Source organism: Canis lupus, chromosome 28 (genome assembly GCF_011100685.1).
Source record: "Canis lupus familiaris isolate Mischka breed German Shepherd chromosome 28, alternate assembly UU_Cfam_GSD_1.0, whole genome shotgun sequence".
In the NCBI taxonomy this organism is placed as follows: domain Eukaryota; kingdom Metazoa; phylum Chordata; class Mammalia; order Carnivora; family Canidae; genus Canis; species Canis lupus.
In genome coordinates, this window is record NC_049249.1 from 32,316,224 (window position 1) to 32,332,704 (window position 16,481).

Genomic DNA, 16,481 nt, shown 5'->3' on the forward strand with positions numbered 1-16,481 from the left:
CCACCCTGGGTAATTACTGAGACTCATCCTTCCTATCGCTTGGCTGAAGTCCAGTGCGTGGGAAGGCTGGGAGGGCCAGCTTTCTGACTCCTTAACCAGAACAGCAACCCCACTGACTGCTGCGGGATTCATCTGTACACTGAAAAACAGGGAAGAGCTCTTTTTTACTCTCTGCCACCCAGTTTCTGGAAGGGACACCATAGGAACAAAGCTGGGTTTGCAGACTGTTTGGTTCATGTTCAATGCTTGTTTTATCTTGATTCTGATTTCTAGTGAGAACAGGGGTTTACTTCTGGACTTCCTTCTTCTCTCTACTTCTGATTCTGACTGCCCATGAAGTAGGCTGGTGGCCTTCATCATTGAACAGATATTTCTGTCCTAGGCACGGAGGATAGGGTGATGAACAAAACTGATAGAAACTGATAGAAAAGGGTCGCATTCTAGAGTGATGTGCAGAAAATAAATGAGATAAATAAGTAAAATACATAATGTATAGGAAAGGGATCAATGCTAAGGAGAAAAATATAAAGCAAGGAAGAAAGACATGAATTGTCCATGAGGGGAGGTCAAATATTTCAGAGGTGACGAGCACTCAGTGACTTTCTGTGTGATTTTTGGATCAGTCATGTGACTTGTCTACACTGCCCTACTTTGTGTTGTCAAAAGGGTTAATTCTCTGTGGAGGATCCTGGGTACTGCATGTAAGCATACAGAACGGACTTGATGAATATTTTCGAATGAAACATCAAAGTGCTTTACACACTGAAGGTGTGATGAGGAGGAGAAGAGTGATATTTTCAAGGTAAATTGCAGATTCTTGAATTCAGACTCCTCCTCTCCTTTTTCTTCAGATGATGAGTAGCCATGGAATATTCCAGCATTCCTCAGTGCTGTCTGTGGGTCCTGGATGTTCTGGGTTTGTTCTCAGACTGTAATTTCAACAAGGGAATATTCCACATACTTCTTCTTTTTTAAACACCAAGAGTACTGTTATGTAATAAATCTCTCCATCCAAAAACAGGCTGGAGGAAAAGGAGAGAGAGGAGTATTATTATGGTTGTTATTATTATTATTATTATTATTATTATTATTATTTTGGTCACTACATTAATTGGCTGAGCCTGAGCCTTCCCTACAGAAGGGTGTTAACAGGTTCTGGTTATACTGCAACCTCAAAGTAGCGTTGGGGTTACCTGGCTGTTTGTCTTTGGGCAATTTGAATCACTTTTCTGGCTCTCCTCATTGTTTGTACATGTGGCTCTCAGTATCAAACAACCTTTGGGGCTTGTTGGGCAAAAACCAAAAAGGAATAATTTAAGTTCACTCAATAAATAATGTCCTGTCCAGAGTGAATGAGAGGCTCTCTGCTTCAGAGGTCTGATCTCTGGGCTAGGGTTTCCAGATCAAATACATGCTAAATTTGAATTTGAATTTCAGATACATAGGGGGGTTTTGTTTGTTTTTAGTTTAAGTATGTCCCAAATATCTGAGAATCTTTGAGGATTCCAGAGCTGGAGACTCGCTCCAGTCCCTCTAGTGAAGGAGGGCAAGCTCAAATGTCTAGAGGAATTGGAAAAGTGATATCTGGATTTTTATGTGAAATTATCCTTTCTTTTATTTTTTAAAGGTTTTATTTATTTGAGAGAGAGAGAGCGTGCACAAGCAGGGTTGGGGGGCGGGGGGAGGGGGAAGCAGACCCCCCTCCAGCTGAGCAGGGAGTCCAATGTGTTGCTCAATCCCAGAACCCTGAGATCATGACCAGAGCTGAAGGCAGATGCTCAACCGACTGAGCCACCCAGGTGCCCCCAAATCGTCCTATTTTTAAATGTTAGCCACACAGTCAGTTTATAAAAACCCCAAACCGACTGTTTGAACTAAAGGAACCAGTGCTCTGGCCAGTTTATAAACTATTATCAGGCCAAACACTTTCAACCACTATCCGGATGAAGAAATGAAGCTTTAAGAAGACAGGTGTCAGCAAGGCTACAACAGCTAAGGTTTCTCAAAAGATAACAGAACTGTCACCTTGGAAATGTTGAAGATGAGCAGTCTGAGAGAGCCAGGACACGAGCATTCCATGGAAGGTGTATTCACCTCCATCAGCTTATGGGACTCTGAGAACATTCTCCATGTTCAGCACTTGGAATCACTGAGAATCAAGAAAGGCAAAGTGTCACCCTCTGCCTAAGGTCGCACAGGGAAGTCTCTTCAGATAAGTCTAGGGCCATTTTTCACTTCTCCTTTGATTCAGATGACATAATATCTTTAGGATCCTAATAAAGACGAACTCCAGATCCAATTTTCTGCTTCATAAACAGAAGGGAGTCAGAAGGCCAGGCTGAGTGCCCAGACTTTTAACCCAGTTCACAAATACAGAAGGAGGTAAGTCGTCAAGATTCAGCCATGGAACCAGGTCATCGGCATGTACCTCGTGTCTTCTGTCTCAGCAGCTGAACAGCTTGTCCTGCCACTGAACGTCGCCTTGTCTCCTGTACATCTTCACATAGGAAGGATGTTCTGAAAGGCATTGATAACGATTTCGAAGGGGGGGAAGGATGTGATCTAAAGCTGTGCATGGGGAAGGAAAGGAAGGACGCAGATGGAACAAATATTTATTGAGAACCTAGCGTGTACCATGCACTTTGGAGGGTGTGGCATATAATTCTTCCCCAGCTCTTTGCCTGTCTGAATAATGCTCATTTTTCAGGTTTCGGCTCAACACCTTCCTAGAGTACCCCTCCCTCTCTTTAACTTGCTCTGTTTCTCCACTGCATTAAAATCTTGCTTATTTAAGGACCTGCGCCCCCTCACAGATTGCAGGCTCCACGAGGGCAGGATGGTGTCTGTCCTAATCTCAAGATGTACACCTAGCGGGTCTCATGAGATTCGGCGCATAGCAGGTGCTCAACAAATAGGTTAGGTATTCTTACGAATAGTCACGAGCATACACATTCATGCTGCAACTGTCCTGAAAGAATCTGAATTCTTCGTTCTGTACGTTTCTCTAAGCGCCCTTGTCCTACAAAGTTAGGAAGCTGAGCTACTAGCTCTGGGGGAGAAACGGTTATGAGCGAAGAGTTGGCGCGCAGAGCTGTAGAGGGGTTTTCCTTCAGGTCACGCAGTAGCCTGCGCAGGGATGCTTCCTGGACCGATGATGGAACAGCTTGCAAACAGATGATGCGCACACGAACCAAGCCTGTCTTTAAAGATCCCAGGGCCGCGAAGCTTTGGGCGATGACGTCACAGAACCCCGAGCTCCCCCGCCCCCGCTCCACGTCCACCCCGCCCACTCCGAGCCAAGCCCCTTGGTGCTCCAAGACTACCAATCCCAGGAGGCACCGCAGCGCAGGGGCCCAGAGCTCCCCGCGCAGTCCGCCCCGACGCGCCGAGGCAGCCTCCTCTGGAACTAGGAAGACGCCCCAGGCCCGGCCCGCCACGCCGCCGGGACCGCGCGCGGGGCCTGCCGGGACTTGTAGTCTCCGCGGGCTGGGCGTGCGGGCTCCGGAATCTCGGCCGCCGTCTGGGGGCCGCGGCGGCGCGGGCGCGCGTGCGCAGTGCGCGGACGGGCCGTCGCGGGCGCCGCTCCGGCAGCTCGGGGCCGGTGGGAGCCGGGGCCGCGGCTGCGCGGTGCGGAGGGCCGAGGGCCGACGTGAAGTTGGGCGTGAGAAGCGCGGCCGCTCCGGGGCGGGGTGGGCGGGGCCGGGCTCCGGGAGCGCCGCGCCGGCTGGGGGAGAGCAGGGAGGCGTCCGCGCGTCCGCCGAGGGGCCGGCGGGCGCTGGTGAGTGCGGGGCGGCGGGCGGCGGGCGGCGCGGCGGCCCGGGCTGCGCCGCACCTGGGCGAGGCCGCGGCGCCCGCTCACCTGCGCGCGCGGGCTGCGGGGCTGCGGGGCTGCGGGGCTGCGGGGCTGCGGGCTGCGGGGCTGCGGGAGGGGGCGGCGTCCTCTTCCCGCGACTCGTTTATTGTTTCTCCGATTCGGCCCCCGGCGGCGTCCGGCGCGGGAGGGCGGGGGCCCGGCCGGGGCGGGCGGCGGCGCGCGGCTCCCGGGGGCGCCGTGCGGGGATTCCCGGCGGCCGACGCCTGTCGGGGCCGCTCCGCCTCCGGGGGCTCGGCCGCCGCGGGCAGCGTTTCCTAGCGTCTTCCTGCGCTTTCGCTTTAGGACTCGGCGAGGCGGCAGGCGGCCCCGCCCCGGGCGGCGGAGTCCGGCTTCACCTCCGCGGGTTCGCGGCGCGGGGGCCGCAGGTGCCTCGCCCAAGGTCACGCAGGTAGGAGCGCGGAGGCGCCCGGCTGGCACCCCGGCCCCGGAGCCTGCAGGCCAGCTGCCCGGCGGCCCTCGGCGGTTTGCGGTTTCTCGCCGATGCTTTCTATTGACCCTCCTGGATAGGTCGTCAGCGGGGGAAAGTTGTCACAGTGAAAACGGTCCTGTTATCTATAGCGCCCGTTGCCTTCGTGGAAGCGGAGTGGCGCGGAGCCGCGGAGCCGAGCATCTGCCCGGGCTGCGCGCGGCGCTCGACGCTCCTGCTTGGGGCGACCCCAGGGGAGGCTTGAGGCCGGGAGGCGCGCGCAGCCGGGGCCGGCCCACGCTCCTCTCCCCACCTTTCTTACTCTGATCGATCGGTCGCTGGATCGTCGCCCGCTTCTGCAGGACTCGCTTTGTTTTAATGAAGTCAGCTGCCTTTGTGAATTAGTTTTCTAACTAGAAGATCTTATTTCCTGTGTGTTTAACGACTGGAACAAGCAGCGCACTTAGGAGGTTGATCACCATTGTCCTTCCGTCTTGCAACCTCTGATCCGTCGGCTTTATTACTCTCCACCCCCCACCCAGGGGCTCAGCTTACATACTTTCTATGTAGGTGTAATGCCCCTGAAAACACTGGAAAGCGAAATTTGGCCCAGCTTTATAGGAATGGGAGAGAAACACGCAGAAAATCAGCCTGGGAAGCTAGAGAATCTTGATTCTCTAGAAATCAAGGGAAAATCTAGAAAATCATTCCGTGAAGCCAGAAATCAAGCTGTGAAGCTTTTCTTCCCGATGAGAAAGGCTCTAAGATAGGAAGATTCATTCTAAAATGCCTGTTGGTTTTCGTGCTCCCAATTTTCGTATTAATACACTTGTGCAAAAAAAAAAAAATATTTCCCCAAATAAAGTCTGTTTAAATAGTCCTCATCTTGGCCAAATCTTCCCAAGGAAAATTACATTTTAGGATATTTATAGATTTAAACAAGGATGCCTGAGCTTAGTGGAATTCGAGTTAATGGTTAATTTATTTTATAGTGCTATAAACCCTACAGAATATCCATTGATGAGGTTTCTCTTGAAGAGCGAGCCATATCAAGGAATATCGGGGAATATAGCTGGGAATTTGCTTTTGGTGGCAAGTAGTGGGTAACTTTTGGGACTTGAGGAGTTGTGATTTATACGTATTGAAACTGCTTCATATTGCACTTTATCTTGCTAATTAGTGGTTTTATGGTTGCTTTGGGGGGAGGGAAGTAGCAGCTTTGTATCTTTTTATCCTCCAGCTTTAACAATGTAGCAACATAGGAAAGAGAGGTGGTGTGTCAATTGGAAATTGTCATAGACCAGGAGAGACAGTAAAACAGGATAAGTATACAATTGTTAGGAAACTGCTATGAATTCATAAGCCGGAAGGACCTTTTTAGAAATGTTTAAGGACATTAAGAATAGCATTGGGCTATTTTCTTTAAAAAGCCGCTGTGGGCAGCCCTCCCGTATTTATTGTTAACATATAGGATATGACAATATTGAAGACTCCTGGGAAAATATTTAGGAAAGATGGAAACATTTTATATTTTTACAGAGGCTTTTCCTCTAGAAATGTCTAATGCAGCTTAAAAACAAAACAGAAAAGGACTTTTACTTCTGCCTGAAAGTTCTTTTAGTCCTGCTGCAAAACTTGTATTTTGACTGTATGATGATTTGAACCCAGAATGAAATCTATGAAATAACCTATTAACATATTTTAAGTTGGACTTTGATAACGAAATATTACTGGATTTTAAGAAGATTTTATTCATTTATTCATGAGAAACACAGAGAGGCAAAGACATAGGCAGAAGGAGACGCAGGCTCCCTGTGGGGAGCCCGACGTGGGACTCGGTCCCACGACCCTGGGATCACGACCTGAGCCAAAGGCAAATGCTCAACCACTGAGCCACCCCGGCGTCCCAGAAATATTACTGGATGTTAAATTGTTGTTCTGATTTAAATCTGTCATTTAAGAATGAGAGAGAGAAATTGTATTCTGAATACAATATAGTAATTATTCAGATGTGATAACATTCTGCTTTTATGAGGTCAAAACTTCAAGTGCTATAGTAGTAACTGCCTCAGCTTTGAGCTGAAGTAACATACAAATACTCCTCCACATGCTTGAGCATTTTACTTCTGTTAATATTAAATTTTGATTTTAAATTTCAAGATGATTCTCCTATTTCCGATCTGCAATAATAAAATGGCTTCAGTAGGAAATAAATATTAAAGCTGAGTTTTTAATTGTTTTGACCATTTGTAAGTAAACAGCATTTAGAAAGGTATTGACATGATATCAGAGAAGAGTTCTTAGGACAGAAACTTCTGGTAGTTTTAGATGCTTGTATGTAATGCTTAATTATTTTTAGAAACATAGAAATATGGGATGTTTTTATCCAAAAATAAAAATTTCTGTTGATTCTTGTTATAGCAGTAGGACTCTGTTGTGCTTAATGAGTAACATTAAACCATTGAACTCTGAGTAATATTTTTTCCTAGTAGCTGCTGTGTCGTACAGAATATCTGAGCTTATAATTCCTAGAAGATATTTAAGCAAACATATTTGCTGTTTATTTTGATGAGCCTTTTGATTAGTTGAATTGCTTTGATTCAGGGAAATCGTGTTTGGGGGATTTTATATCAGAATTTGAATTGGAATGTCTGTTGACTGTAAAAGAAAGTCAGTGTCATTTAGGATATTTTTTAGCATTTAAATAAGCCTTAGAGTCTTATATATTTTTTTCCTACACGGAAACCTTGTAATTGTCACTGTGATAGTTTTATTTTCCAAAAAGTTGTGGTTTTACCCCTTACACAGCCTAGCCTCTTAGCGTTTCACCAGTGAACTCTGGGTTCTGTGCTCAGTTTACCCTGTCCTCGAAGAAAGGACAGTCACAGGCACTTAGAACTGGAAGCAGTCTCAGAGGACTTCTAATGTAGCGTCTTACCCAGTACAGTAAATCCCCTGTGAGAATGTTCATGTCTGGTGTTTCCTCTCATTACTAAGGGCATGATGCTGTTCCATATATCATCAGGTTAGTGAGCAGTCTGAGCTTGGTGAAAACAAACAGAAGACAGTTTTATTTTTCACCATTCACTGCTTTCAACTATGATATTCATAGGATCTTCCTCCCCCTCCCCACCCCGAACCTCATAACATCGTGGACAAATGATAGCTTTTTCCATCATTTATAGCTATTAAAAGCTCCAGTCTGTCTATTTCAGTTTAAACCTTCAGTCTCCTATTCAATTTTAAGTTCCTCTCCTCTCTTACCCCAGTGTCAAGCCACTTAACTACTTGAACTACTTGGAGTGGGGAGGAATTGTGGTATGCTCCCAGAATTCCTCTTTCTCTTTCCTCTTCTGGATCTACTTGGTTAGGGACTTGTAAGAAGAAAAATGGAAAAAGAGAAGTCTATCTTACTGGGTGCTGTTAAAGCCCTCTTTTGATTAACAGTGGCAAAACATTGATGTCCACTGATAGGCGTCCACACTGGACTCTCACAGAGAGACTCCCCACTGCACCTAGTTCCTGAATATGAAATTTGCTGTGGGCTTACACTGCCATATCCTCATCCCTGACCTGTCATCCCACCCTCTGGTTCCTAGGAGTGTGTGGGGGGTGAGATGCATTGGGGATCTTTTCTCCCCGCAGCCAGATTTTTTGATAACAGCAAGATAGCTCAAGTCTAGCTATCTTCTGCAGCTTCCATTTAACCCACTGGAAACTCACTTCCTTGTGATGCCAAGTAATGGTATGCCAGCTGCATAAATGCCCCCTTTTGTGCCCTTACATTGCATATTAAATGCCCCTGCTCCGACAGGTACAGGGCAACCACTCAGCGTACTTGATAAGTAGGCAGTGAACTACGGAATGGGTTGCCGGTCTCTCCTTGTAGACTCTTCTTGGTGAATGACTCTGTTAGAGGGCTCCTGCCACTGTTTTGGGGTGAATACCCCCTTCCTTTCCATGTGTTCTCCCTGAAGACTTAGAAGACTTTCAGTTTTTTCCCTCTCTTCTGTCAAATGCTTATATCAAATTATGGTAAGGTATTGATTAGAGTGCCAGAGCCCTGAAGGGGGTGTGTGTGAGGGAAGGGATGTCAGTGCTGGGCTTCCTGGATGTTTGATCCTTGATGTCTATATATCCACAATTTTGGGTTTGTTAGCAAATTTGGGACAACAGGGCTAGTCCCACTCAACACAGTTAACAAATAATAGTGAAGCCCTGTGGGCCTAATGATGTCTCACTGTGAAGAACTTAAGTTTTTTCTCTTTTTTTTTGTTTGTGTCTCTGGTTTTTGTTTTGTTTTTATTTTTTTGGCTTACTTCCTGGTTCCTGACCGATGAAGTATTAACTGTGAATATATTAATTGATGACTGTAACTAACTATACTTTAGACTGAAGGATACATATGCTGGAAGGTTTTAATAATACAGTTTTATCTCTTCTTGCCTCATACTAGCTTTACTAAAAATACAAATACAAATAGAAATATAGTGTTTGAACTTTTTTCCTTCCATAGTCCAAGCAAACCAGTCAGTTAAATCTGCTAAATGATTTTTTATCTAATGAGGAAAAAGAAAGTTTCTGTCTAGAAACTGAAATATTAATGTTCTTTGCAAGAACATGGGTGGGTCTAGAGGGTATAAGGCTAAGTGAGGTAATTCAGCCAGGAAAAGACAAATACCATATGATTTCACTGGATTCATGTGGAAGTTAAGATACAAAACAAATGAACAAAGAAAAAAGAGACAAAAAAGACCCTAGCTTCTTAGATACAGAGAATAAACCGGTGGTTGCTAGAGGGGAGGTGGGTGGAGGATGGGTGAAATAGGTGAAGGGCATCAAGAATACACTTATCTCAGTGAGCACTGAGTAATGTATAGAATTGTTGAATCACCATATTGTACACCTGAAACTAATATAACACTGTGTGTTAATTATACTTGAATTAAACAATTGTGGAGGAAGAAAATATTTGTGGCAGTAATTATGGGCTCCTTGATACTTCATTCAACAAGTAGTTGAGTGCCTTCCATGTGACAGGCACTGTTTTAAGTGCTGAAGAAACAATAGTAGATACACACAAAAATCACTGCTCTGATGGATTGTACATTCCAGTGTGGGGAAACAGGTAAATAGGTAAATGATATTGTTTGTTAGCAGCAAATGCTAAGGAGAATAAAACAGGAAAGGGAGATAGGAAGTGGCTGTATAGTTCGCTTTTGCAATTTTAGATAGCATCAAGATAGGTTGTCACTTTTTCTCTGAGAAAGCGATATTTGAGTTCAAAGGCCTGAGTGGGGAGCTTGTCTGACATAGTAGGAAGTCCATCGGCCAGATGAGTGACCGAGGGGGTGCTGGGATACGGTTTGGGAGGCATAGGTGAGGCCTGTATGTCTTTGTAAGGGCTTTGGTTTTTACTTTGAGTGAGATGAGATCCCATTGAAACAATAGTTCTTAACCTTGGCTGAACACTGGAATTATCTGGGGAAATTTAAAAATGTACTGATGTTGGGGTGCCTGGATTGCTCAGTCAGTTAAGCGTCTACCTTCAGCTTTCTGCTCAGTGGGGATTCTGCTTCTCTCGCTCTCTCAAGTAAATAAAATCTTTTTAGAAAAATGTACTGATGTCCAAATCCCATCTCTAAAATTTTGTTTCATTTCTTCTCTCTCTCTCTTTTTAAAAGTTTTATTTATTTAAGTAATGTCTACACTCAGTGTGGGGCTCAGACTTATAATCCTTGAGATCAACAGTTGCATGCTCTTCTGACTGAGCCAGCCAGGCACCCCCTGCCCCCCATTTCCAGAGTTTCTGATTTAATTGGTCTGGGGAGGTGTCCAGCCTTGGCATCAGGATTTTTAACAACTCCTAGGTAATTCTAATAATAAGCCAAGGTTAAGAGTTTTGAGCAGAGTGACATTACCTGGTATTGAAGTGCCTGGGTTCCAGAGCCAGACTCCTCTGGTTTGAATCTGAGCTGTGCCACTTCCTAAACCTGTGACCTTGGACAACTTATTTTTAAAATTCTCTGTGCTTTATTTTCTCATCTGTAAAGTTGTTATAAGGATTAAATAAGCTAATATTTAAATATTTAGGACAGTGCTTGGCCAGTAGTAAAATGTGTTTATTGAATAAACACTTGAATATATGTTTTAATGGGATCACTCTGTTGTGTTGAGAATAATAAAGTGAAGGGGGTAAGAGCAGAAGCAAGGGACAGTCATCTAGTTGAGAGCTGATGGTGGCCTGGACCAGAATGGCAGCCGAGTAAGTGATGAGAAGTAGTGGGATTCTGGATATGCTTACAAGATGGAGCCAACAGGTTTTGCTGATTGGAAGTGTAATGAAAGAGAAAGAAGATTCATTCAACTCTGGCTCTAAGATATTTTGCCTGAACAGCTGGAAGAAGGGAGTGGTTGTTTACTGAGATGAGAAAGATAGAGAGGAGCAGGTTTCTAAGGGGAATACCTAGTGCTGTTTGTTAAGTTTGAGACATCTGTTAGATGAGTAAATAGATATGTAGACAGCTGTGTACCTGAGTCTGGAGTTCAGCTGAATGTCCAGGGCTGGAGATAACTTTTGGAAGCCATCTGTATGTAGACCTGTGTGAATAAGTGAGCTCACCAGGGGACTGCATATATATAGAGAAGAGGTCTGTGGGCCACCTCCTGGAACACTCTAACATTCAGAAGTCTGGGAGATGAAGTGTTTCTCAGGATTTCTGATGTGATCTAGAATGAAAGACAATTGTAATTCTCCCCCCCACCTTTTTAAAAAAAAAAAAACCAGCTTTATTAAGGTACAATTCACCCATAAAGTGTACCATTCAGTGAGTTTTAGTATATTCACAGAATTGTGTAACTGTTACCACAATCAATTTTAGAATATTTTTTATTACCCTAAAAAGAAACCCTGTACCCTCCCATCCCTAAGCAACTCCTCATTGCCCTCATCCCTTCTATCCTTAGGCATGTGCTAATCTACTTCTGTCTTTATGGGTTTGCCCATATGGAGTTCATATCATTGGAATCATATAATATGTGGTCTATTTAGAGGACGAGGTAGTCTCATTAGTACTTAGCCCCTAGATTCATTGGATAATCATTTGGTAAAGGTGAGGGCTATAAGATCTTTCATTGTAAAGATACATTTTCCTCTTTGTAATTAGTTAAGAAAACTGTAGGGTTGATATTTTAAGACTGTGTGAATATTCTGTTCTTTAACAACCTGTTATGTGGTGGTTTTAGTGTTATTGAAGATGCTTGCTTAAATAGTAATTATGTTGGGATTGCAAAGTGCTGATTTTCGATTACTATATTTTCAAAGACTGTAAGTTCATAATATCTCTAATTCAGATGTATTATGTAGAGTTTGCCTTTTTATTGATACATCTTTTCTCTTACCAGGAAAATCTTGGTTCCTAATAACAAATAAATAAGTGTTTTATTCATATTATATATATATATTGCATGTTATGTTTTATATTGTATATTGTTTACTTTAGATATTAGTGTTATGTTATCTAAGATAGTCATAGTATTAATACATTTACAGTATCCTATAATGCACATAAAATACTATCATATATATAAAATAGTTTCAGAATGATAATACCAAGTGGGATAATAGAGTTACGGGATAAAGGTATATATGATTTTGTTAAATACTGCCATATTCACTTAAGCAGTGTTGCAGCATTTTGCATTTTCATGAGCAATGTAGAAGTACATGTTTTCTAATAGCTTCACCAATATAGTGTATTGGTAAGCTTTTGACTTTTTGCCAGTCTGATGGGTGAGAAATGATAGCTCTCTGTGACACAGACTTTTTCTATTATGAAGGGTTGTGGACATCCACAAAAGTAGACAGAGTTGTATAACTATAGTACCCATCATGTAACTCCAACAACTGTCAACCCAGGCCATGCCTGCTCCATTCCCTGCACCCAGATTATGCCAGCAATAAGTTATGTCTGTATCAGTAAATAACTCTAAACTGATAAGGATTCATTTACTTGGTGACATAATCACAATAACATTATCACACTGAAAATAAAGATCTGTTTCCTTAATACCATTAGGCAATATTCTAATATCTAATTTTCTTAAATATGTCAGTTTTTAAAAAATGGGATTTATATTTATAGAAGGTCCACATGTTGTGATTATGTCTTTTTAAGTCTTTTATTTTTCATTTTTTTATTTTTTAAAGATTTTATTTGAGAGTGAGCAAGCTAGTGGGCAAGTGTGCCTGGGACCAGGGGAAGGGGCGGAGGGGGAGGGAGGAGGAGAGAATCTCAAGCAGACTCTCCACTGAGCCTGACTTGGGAGCTCAGTGACATGGGGCTCAATCTCAGGACCCTGAGATCACAATGTGAGCCAAAACCAAGAGTTGAAGGCTCAATCAACTGAGCCATTCCAGGCGCCCCTGTCTTTTAATTTATAGGTTGTCCTCTTGTTCCTTTCCCCCTGCTTCCTTGGAATTTATTTTTGAAGAAATATGTTAATATGTCCTGAGAAATTTCTTATAGCTTGGATTTTTCTATCTCTGTGATATGGTTTTACACGTCCTTCCTTTGTTTTCTGTATTTCCTTCCAGTTGGTAGTTAGATCTAGAGGTTTGGCAAAAATCAAGCTTTTTTTTCCCTCCTCAAGGTACTTTTTTTTTTTTTTTAAGATTTTATTTATTTATTCATGAGAGACACAGAGAGACAGAGAGAGACATAGTCAAAGGGAGCCTGATGTGGGACCCCATCCTGGGACTCCGGGATCATGCTCTGAGCTAAAGGCAGATAGATGCTCAGCTGCTGAGCCACCCAGGTGTCCCATCTAAGGTATTTTCTTTTTTTTTTTTTTTTTTAAGGTACTTAGACACATGAACTCTGGTTGTGTTTTTTGTGGTGTCAATGGCAATGCTTACTGCATCTCTGTTATTTTGGGATTTTTCTTATTATGAGTGAAGTCAAGCATCTTTTATGTTTAAGGGCCATTTTTAGATCTTTTTCTGCAGAATATTTGTTTATGTGTTTTGCCCATTTTTCTATGGAACTTTTGATGTATTTTCCTTGACTTTTTTTGCATCTTCTTAAATGTTAGGGAGATTAGCCCTTTGTGATGATGTAAGTTGTAAATATTTTCTACTGGTTTTGACTTTGCTTATCAGGTTTTTGCTATCCAAAAGCCTTTAAAAAAGTTATGCATGGTCAATTTTATCAATGAATTTTTTATTGCTACTGGATATTTTTTATTAACTTTTTAGAGATTTAAGTTAATATACAATGAACTGTATCCATTTAAAGTTTACAGTCTGATGAGTTTTGACTATATTGTGGCATGTGGCTGTAGTTCTTTCACACAGAATGGTATTTCATTGTATAGACTAATTGAATTTTATTTATCTCTTAATGTGTTAATGGACATTTGGGTTGTTTCTAGTTTGAAGCTATTAGGAATAAAGCTGATATAAATATTTGTGAAATAGTCTTTGCATACATATATGTTTTCATTTCTCTTGCATAAATACCTAGGAATGGAATGGCTGGGTCATACGTTAGGTGTATGTTTGGTTTTTTTGCCAGAACTTTTCCCAGAGTGGTTGTATCATTTTACATTCCCATCAACAGTACAGAAATACTGGATGTGCCACATCTTTGACATTTCATGTTGTTGTTTTGTTTAAGTTTAGCTATCTGGTGAGTGTTTATGGTATCTTTTTAAATTCAGGATTTTGAAGTATAATTTATATATGGTAAATTTTATTCATTTTGGAGCACAGTTCTATAAGTTTTGACATGTGCATCTATTGTGTAAGTTCCATCATTTTCAAGATATACAATAGTTACATCATCAAAAAAAATGATACTTATGTTCCTTTGTAGTCTTTTTCTTTATCCTAAGCCCTAGCAATTCTTTTTTTTTTTTTTAAGATTTATTTATTTATTCTAGAGAGAGTAGGGAGAGGGGCAAAGGTAGAGGGAGAGAATCTCCAGCACACTCCCTGCTGAGTGTAGAGGGAGCCTTGTGTGGGGCTCGATCTCACAACCATGAGATCATGACCTGAGCTGAAACCAAGAGTCGGATACCTAACCACTGAGTCACTCAGGTGCCCCTCAAGCCCTAGCAATTCTTTTTTTTTTTTTTTTAAGATTTTATTTATTCATAGAGACAGGGAGAGAGGGGCAGAGACACAGGCAGAGGGAGAAGCAGGCTCCATACAGGAAGCCCGATGTGGGACTCGATCCCAGGTCTTCAGGATCACACCTGGCTGCAGGCGGCACTAAACCGCTGCGCCACCAGGGCTGCCCAAGCCCTAGCAATTCTGATCTATTTTTTATCACTATAGTTTGTTTTGTTTTTTAACTTGGATGCAGTAAGGTTTACTCTGTTGATATATGGGCCTGAGTTTTGATGGATGCGTTGTGGTGTGTCCTACCACAATTAAGATGCAGAACAGTTCCATCACTACAAAATTACCCTTTGAAGCCAACCCCTCCTTTCACCCACTGGTTTTGTTCTCTGTCCCAGTAGCTTTTGTGGTCTGGCTTCTTTCATGTAGCAAAATAGATTTTGAGATTTACCCATGTATGTGTAGTGGTTTGTTCCTTTATGTTGCTAACTAGTATTCTGTCGTATTGGTGGTATAGTTGATTCATTTATTGGTCAAAGGACATTGGGTTGTTTCTGATTTTTACCAGTTATAAATATTGTTGCTGTAGACGTTTGTACAAATTTTTGTGCCAACACAGCTTCCAGCTCACAGTAGGATTGCTGGGTTATATTATAACTTTATGTCTAACTTTATGAGAAACTGCCAAACTGTCCTTCCAAGTCACTGTATTATTTTGCATTCCCACCAGCAGTGTATGAAAGGGAGTTCACTTGTTCCACATTCTTGACAGCCCTTCATACTGTCAGGTTTTGTTGTTTTTGGTTCTTGCTCTAGCCATTCTGTTAGGTATGTTGTAGTATCTTATGGCTTTTATTTGCAGTACCTTCCCGACTAATGATTATGAACATCTTATCATGTGCTCATTTACTATTTGTATCTTCATTGACTTGTTTCTTCAGATTTTTTTGTCATTTTCCTATTTGGTTGCTTGTCTTATTATTGAATTGTAATAACTTCTTGCCTGTTCTTGGATATCATTTATCTGATAGACAGGTATGTACTAAATGTTTTTCTCATTCTGTGGTTTCTCTTTTGATTTCTTAGCAGTGTCTTTCAAAGAGCAGTTTTTAATTTTTTAAATCTGATATAACAACTACTGTATGGCTCAGGCTCTTTATATCTTAATTAAGAAATCTTTGTGTACTCCCAAGGTCATGAACACTTACTCCTATATTTTTTTTTGAAGCTTTATTGCTGTAGCTTTTATATTTGGTCATGATTAATTTCATTACATTTTTTTTTCCTACATGAGTACTTAATTGTTCTAGCACCATTCATTGAAAAGACTCCTTTCCCTATGGAATTGTCTTGGCATCTTTGCTGAAAATCAATTGACAATATGTATGTAAGAGTCTGTTCCTGGATGCTACTCTGTTCTACTGATTTATTATATCTGTCTTCTTTTTTTATCAATCCTACACTGTTTTTATTGCTGTAGCTTTTTTGTAAGTCTTAAAATCAAATAGTGTAAGTCAGCCTACTTTATTCTTTGGGAAATAGATTTGGCTTTTCTAGGTTATTTGCATTTCAATATATATCATGGAATATATATAATCTATTTTTATAAAATATTCTTTTTTAAATTGGACTTTTTAATGGACTTTTTATTGGATTATTGTATCAGTACTTCATTCTTTTTTCTGTCTGTATAATATTCCATTGTGTTGGATAGAGCACATTGTGTTTACCTGTTGATGAACATATGGGTTGTTTCCACTTTTTGGCTATTGTGAACAGTGCTACTCTTAATATTTATGTGTGAGTACCTGTTTTCACTTCTTATGGGTGTATATCTAGGAGTGAAAATGCTGAGTTGTATGGTAATTCTGTGTTCAACTTTAGAAGAACTACTAAACTGTTCTTATCAGCTGTTGTACCATTTGCAATGTGTGTGTGGGGTCCAATTTATCCACATCTTCGTCAGCATTTGTTTTCCTTTCTTTTAATAATCACCATCCTAGTGGGTATAAAGTGGTATCTCACTGTGGCTTTGATTTACAGTTCCCTAATTACCAATGATACTGAGCATCTTTTTT

At 41.9% G+C, this 16,481-nt stretch overlaps 1 protein-coding gene and 1 long non-coding RNA gene across 7 annotated transcripts in view; one reads left to right on the forward strand and one right to left on the reverse strand.

Annotated features, from left to right (window-relative positions):
* Positions 1 to 477: 477 nt before the first annotated feature.
* On the reverse strand, positions 478 to 3,250 carry LOC119866530. The gene is made up of 2 exons (XR_005380306.1): positions 2,026 to 3,250; positions 478 to 1,022 (listed from the first exon to the last, which is right to left on the reverse strand). It is a non-coding gene; the product is annotated as an uncharacterized LOC119866530 (long non-coding RNA).
* A 299-nt stretch (positions 3,251 to 3,549) lies between these two features.
* PLEKHA1 (pleckstrin homology domain containing A1) overlaps positions 3,550 to 16,481 on the forward strand; it is a 56,348-nt gene continuing 43,416 nt past the window's right edge. For 3 of the 6 annotated variants that reach the window (XM_038578999.1, XM_038579000.1, XM_038578995.1), the window contains exon 1: positions 3,676 to 3,778. The gene's annotated coding sequence lies outside the window, so the exon portion shown is untranslated. The other 3 variants (XM_038578998.1, XM_038578997.1, XM_038578996.1) reach the window with 3 other exon arrangements.